Source organism: Cherax quadricarinatus, chromosome 34 (assembly GCF_038502225.1).
Source record: "Cherax quadricarinatus isolate ZL_2023a chromosome 34, ASM3850222v1, whole genome shotgun sequence".
Taxonomy (NCBI): domain Eukaryota; kingdom Metazoa; phylum Arthropoda; class Malacostraca; order Decapoda; family Parastacidae; genus Cherax; species Cherax quadricarinatus.
In genome coordinates, this window is record NC_091325.1 from 17,411,051 (window position 1) to 17,417,050 (window position 6,000).

The following is a 6,000-nucleotide window of genomic DNA, read 5'->3' on the forward strand; positions in this document are numbered from 1 at the left end:
ACAATGAAATATATTTTTTTCGTTAGGTTCAGAATGATTTTGGCGAAATTATTGCATACACAAATTTTCACTTGTCCTATATGGCAAGATGAACGTTGCTATTTAAGCCAAGATAGCAAATTCTGCCTATTCGGCACGACATATATATATATATATATATATATATATATATATATATATATATATATATATATATATATATATATATATATATATATATATATATATATATATATATATATATATATATATATATATATATATATATATATATGCAGTATAATTGGAAATAGGCAATGTTAACTATGCAGAAGAAGCCACAGAGGGATAAACCATAAGCTCAAAAAAGAAAGAAAGAAGGAGCACTGTACCAGGTTCACAGAACATCTCCATAAATGTAACTCCAAAATCCTACCTCCAACAAACAATGTGAAACGATATATAAAATTCAAGACAAACTGATCGTTTGACAAAGAACACACTCTGTATTTTTGTGAAAAAATAATTTTACCGATAAGATTATGAATTTTATACGTAATTAGGACAAAATGTATGTGTGTGGAAGATAGTATTTTGGAATCACATTCATGGAATGGGTCGGTGAACCTACTACACTGATTCTTCTTTCCTTTTTTTTTTTTTTGAGCCTATAGTCTGAAATATTTAACTCTAATTAATATACACCTTTTTCCTTCATATTGGTTGTATACAATTTTAATAATATATGTTAAAAGTTTGACTTATTTGTAATTTACCGTTTTATTGTAAAATCATTACTATTATTTTTTTTTAATTGTGGACGAATAGAACTTTTACATTGTATTTTAAGGTATCACCTCACGCTGTGAGGTGATACCTTAATGAAAGATCACCTCACTCTGTGAGGTGATGCTTCATTAAGTTTGGTAGCACCTCACTGGGTGAGCTGTTATTTTCTCTGTGGTATCACGTCAGCACGATGTGGACACATGCTGTACATGTACACACACACACACACACTGATAAATACGCTTTCATGTACACACACACACACACACATATGCATACGAGTAAGCAAACTTACACACACGTACATACGCGCAAACGCACACTCAGGCAATCAGGAACATTAGGCACAGCTGAAAGTTGATACCACAGATGTGCATGGCGATGTTACGAAATTCTTATTTACCCTTAGACTACTCATGAAGTGCAACGACCTAGACAGCGAAGTGATAAAGGCAGGATGCATAAGAAGATTTAAAAATAGGCATGATAGGGTTCACACAACCACGAGATACAGTGAACCTAGTAACCGCCAACGGAGAGGCCTTACCAAGAGCTGATACATGACCTCCTGTAATCACAATCAGGTGAGTACAAATGAGTACACACACACACACAGTGAAGAGGCGGGGACAGGAGCTATGACTCGACCCTTGCAACCACAACTAGGTGAGTACACACACAAACAAACACACAGAAAAAGTACAATGAACCTCTTGGAGCATGGGGAGAGTGGACTCAGTAACCTAGTAACGACCAACAGAGAGGCCGTGCCAAGAGCTGTGAATCGACCCTGCAATCACAAACAGGTGAGTACACACACACACACACACACACACACACACACACACACACACACACACACACACACACACACACACACACACACACACACACACACACACACACACACACACACACACACACACACAAAACAATAGAAAATTGGTACCTTGAACTCAGTTGTAACATGGAGAATGATTACACGGGGAAACTGTAAAAACGCAGATGACTTAGCAGGAAGAAAGGAAGAAAGGTTGTCGGGAAGTGAAATGGCCTAAACGAAGAGGTGGTAAAGACAATAGGTATGACTGAGCCCAAGAGGCTAGCAAGCAGCAAATCTGGAATGAGGTAAGTTATGAGAGAGCCTGGAGCTGAGACTCAACTGCAACCACACGTAGGTGAATATACACATAAAGACACTCATACATTCAAGTATACACTCACGTAAACACAGACACGCTCACTCTCGCGCTAACGCATCCACAGAGAGACGTGCGATATACTGTACGTGTGTTGTCTGGAGTGTGTTGTGGTATGTAGACTGTGTTATGGTGTGTAGTGTGTTGTGGTGTGGAGAGTGTATAGTGGTGTGTAGAGTGTGTTGTGGTGTGTAGAGTGTGTTGTGGTGTGTAGAGTGTGTTGTGGTATGTAGACTGTGTTATGGTGTGTAGTGTGTTGTGGAGTGGAGAGTGTATTGTGGTGTGGAGAGTGTATTGTGGTGTGTAGAGTGTGTTGTGGTGTGTAAAGTGTATTGTGGTGTGTAAAGTGTATTGTGGTGTGTAGAGTGTATTGTGGTGTGTAGAGTGTGTTGTGGTGTGTAAAGTGTATTGTGGTGTGTAGAGTGTATTGTGGTGTGTAGAGTGTGTTGTGGTGTGTAAAGTGTATTGTGGTGTGTAGAGTGTATTGTGGTGTGGAGAGTGTATTGTGGTGTGTAGAGTGTGTTGTGGTGTGTAAAGTGTATTGTGGTGTGTAGAGTGTATTGTGGTGTGGAGAGTGTATTGTGGTGTGTAGAGTGTGTTGTGGTATGTAGACTGTGTTATGGTGTGTAGTGTTGTGACATGTAGCGTTAAAGTGTGCAGTTGTTGTGGTGTGTAGAGTGTGTTGTGGTGTGTAGAGTGTATTGTGGTGTGTTGAGTGTGTTGTGCTATATAGAGTGTGTTGTGCTGTGTGGAGTGTGTTGTGCTGTGTATTATGCTGTGGTGTGTAGAGTGTGTTGTGGTGTGTAATGTGTTGTGGTGTGTAGAGTGTGTTGTGGTGTGTAGAGTGTATTGGGGTGTGTAGAGTGTGTTGTGCTATATAGAGTGTGTTGTGCTGTGTGGAGTGTGTTGTGCTGTGTATTATGCTGTGGTGTGTAATGTGTTGTGGTGTGTAGAGTGTGTTGTGGTGTGTAGAGTGTGTTGTGGTGTGTAGAGTGTTGTGGTGTGTAGAGTGTGTTGTGGTGTGTAGAGTGTGTTGTGGTGTGTAATGTGTTGTGGTGTGTAGAGTGTGTTGTGGTGTGTAGAGTGTGTTGTGGTGTGTAATGTGTTGTGGTGTGTAGAGTGTGTTGTGGTGTGTAGAGTGTGTTGTGGTGTGTAGAGTGTGTTGTGGTGTGTAGAGTGTACTGTGGTGTGTAGAGTGTTGTGGTGTGCAGAGTGATGTGGTGTGTAGAGTGTGTTATGGTGTGTAGAGTGTTGTGGAGTGTAGAGTGTGTTATGGTGTGTAGAATGTATTGTGGTGTGTAGAGTGTTGTGGTGTGTAGAGTGTTGTGGAGTGTAGAGTGTGTTATGGTGTGTAGAATGTATTGTGGTGTGTAGAGTGTTGTGGTGTGTAGAGTGTTGTGGAGTGTAGAGTGTCGTGGTGTGTAGAGTGTGCTCTGGTGTGTAGAGTGTGCTCTGGTGTGTAGAGTGTGCTCTGGTGTGTAGAGTGATGTGGTGTGTAGAGTGTGTTATGGTGTGTAGAGTGTGCTCTGGTGTGTAGAGTGTGCTCTGGTGTGTAGAGTGTGCTCTGGTGGGTTGAGTGTGCTCTGGTGTGTCGAGTGTGCTCTGGTGTGTAGAGTGTGCTCTGGTGTGTAGAGTGTACTGTGGTGTGTAGAGTGTACTGTGGTGTGTAGAGTGTACTGTGGTGTGTAGAGTGTACTGTGGTGTGTAGAGTGTGCTCTGGTGTGTCGAGTGTGCTCTGGTGTGTCGAGTGTGCTCTGGTGTGTCGAGTGTGCTCTGGTGTGTCGAGTGTGCTCTGGTGTGTCGATTGCCTCTCTCACCCCATATGGTGTAAAAATATTTTTAGAGAATTCTTTTAGAGATATATTCTGTTATTACCCACTACAAATTGAAAACAGTTTCCTCAAATATGAAGTGAAAATCCCCGTTTACTCTAAATATAATTCAGCATGTCTTTTTCTAATTATGTAATGTGTCATTGACTCTAATGTCAGTTTAGATTTGAGTTATTCATATATGACATATAGTCCTAATAGTGCAATTCTCATAGCGTATATATGGTAAGGTCTTATTTTAAACTTTGTTTAAGGGACTGAAGTATTCTTATCTGATGGTGAGAAAGGTTACGTAGAGCCTTAATGATCTTAGTGTAATCGACAGGTTTTAATTGCTGTTAACCAACGATATGTGTTGGTAAACAATAACGATAATTTCTCCCACAGTGGAACCCTGTACTTGATAAAAGCATCCCTGTCAATGTGGCTTATCCAGCTAAAAGTGACTTTAAAACCTACATCAGTATGTTAGACAATTTTAACGCAGTCATATATTACCTCTGTGATGGATAAGGATCCAACTTTTATATGTTCTGGAGATGAAGTCGCTGAGTGAAGCGCTCACTCACTGGAAAAGAAGGTGTTCTGCTGGAGGCTGCCAGATGGCTAGTGTTGGTGCCATCAGCTGCAGGTCCTTATATAAACTGTCTTATGTAACGACCGCCTGGCAAAGCCATTCTTATTAGACGCAAATCTGTGGTCACCTTGGGAAGGTAGCGTTCGTGCGCGCGACGGTGCTTGACTATGTGTCTGTGCCTCTATGTGTATTCACATACATGTGGTTGGAGGGATCGATTCACAGCTCTTGGCCCGCCTCTTCACTATTCACTACAAAGTCCACTCTCCCTCTCTCTAAGAACCACATTGTACCTCTTCTTAAAGCTAAAAACCAAACTTCTCGACTCCTGGTTTACAAGGTTACAAGGTTACAAGGTCCGATTCTCAGCTGCTGGCCGTGTGTGTGCGTATATTTATGAGTGTGCGTGTGTTCGTCTTTGTGTGTGTGTGTGTTTGTGTGTGTGTGTATGTGTGTGTGTGTGTGTGTGTGTGTGTGTGTGTGTGGGACCACAATTTTTTTCCAGCCTTGTCCAGGACTCTTTCAGTCCTGGGCCCTCCTCTTCATTTAATCCCTTTCATCAACAATCCACTCATCTTAAACAGTATGACACTTCCACTATTCCTTTCCTCCATTCGTTCTACTAATCAAAAATGCCCTTTCCCTTTCACAATATGACCACTCGGTAACAGGCGCCCACTTTTGTCCTCTTTACGAAACCCTGACTCGGCCCTGTCCTACCTGTCAATTCCTTACCATTTTATGCCCTTTCCCTTTTATGTGACTTTATCCTCCAGCCTTCTGCGACAGTTCTTGTGATAACTGTCCTCAAGGCCCTTCCTGGTTAGTCTATGAAAACGCACTCTCCCAAATCTTCGTGTTTGATTTGTGGGTTCCATACGCCAAAACTCAGGAGGTGATGTGATACAAAGATTTCCTTACAATTGAACCCACATTTTCCTGGTTTTCCTATTTGTAGATCTTGATTTCCCCCAGGGTGTTCGGACCACTCTTCCTGAAATCTTTTCCTGATGACTTTGCACCAATTACTTCAGGTTGACAGCGTCTGGGTTTAGTCTCCTCGCTTCTGTTTGCCTTTTTAAATATATGGGGACTACATCAGATCTGTCTTCCATTTCCTTATATTTTCCCAGTTTCAAGGTGTGTTGAATTGTGGCAGGACACACCAGCATCTGCTCCTACTCAATGCACCCATGGGAGATGTTGTCGGAACCATCTTTGAACATGCAAATCTGACCCTCACCTCCTCCACATGTTGTCTCGATTCATACAGTGCTTTTGTAATTCCCCTCTTGATGTTCCCTTCTGTGTGTACTTCAAGCCTTCTTACTTAAAAACTTACCTTTCATCCTCCCGTTCATCTTCTCACATAGACTCTAATTTATGTGAGGTTCTCCCAAAACCCTTTCTGTCATTAGCCCTCTTGTCACCTTCTTTGGACTGTGTGTCTTGTCCTGTGTGGTTCAGAGTTTCGGGTCAATCGTCTCGATGTATGTTTTCTCACCTTTGGTGCACTCCCTGCTTACCTGTGCGGGATCATTCCTCTCTTGGGACCGTCTCTATTTTCGTGTACTTTCTGTTCCTTCAGACTTTTCCATTCTCTATTGCATCTGTTTTTGCCTCC

General features: G+C 41.8%; 1 protein-coding gene across 1 annotated transcript in view; it reads right to left on the reverse strand.

The window, feature by feature from the left end:
* LOC128693791 (nitric oxide synthase, salivary gland-like) overlaps positions 1 to 4,415 on the reverse strand; it is a 71,701-nt gene extending 67,286 nt beyond the window's left edge. The window contains exon 1 of the mRNA XM_053783668.2: positions 4,298 to 4,415. The gene's annotated coding sequence lies outside the window, so the exon portion shown is untranslated. The remainder of the gene's footprint in view (positions 1 to 4,297) is intronic.
* Positions 4,416 to 6,000: the final 1,585 nt, after the last annotated feature.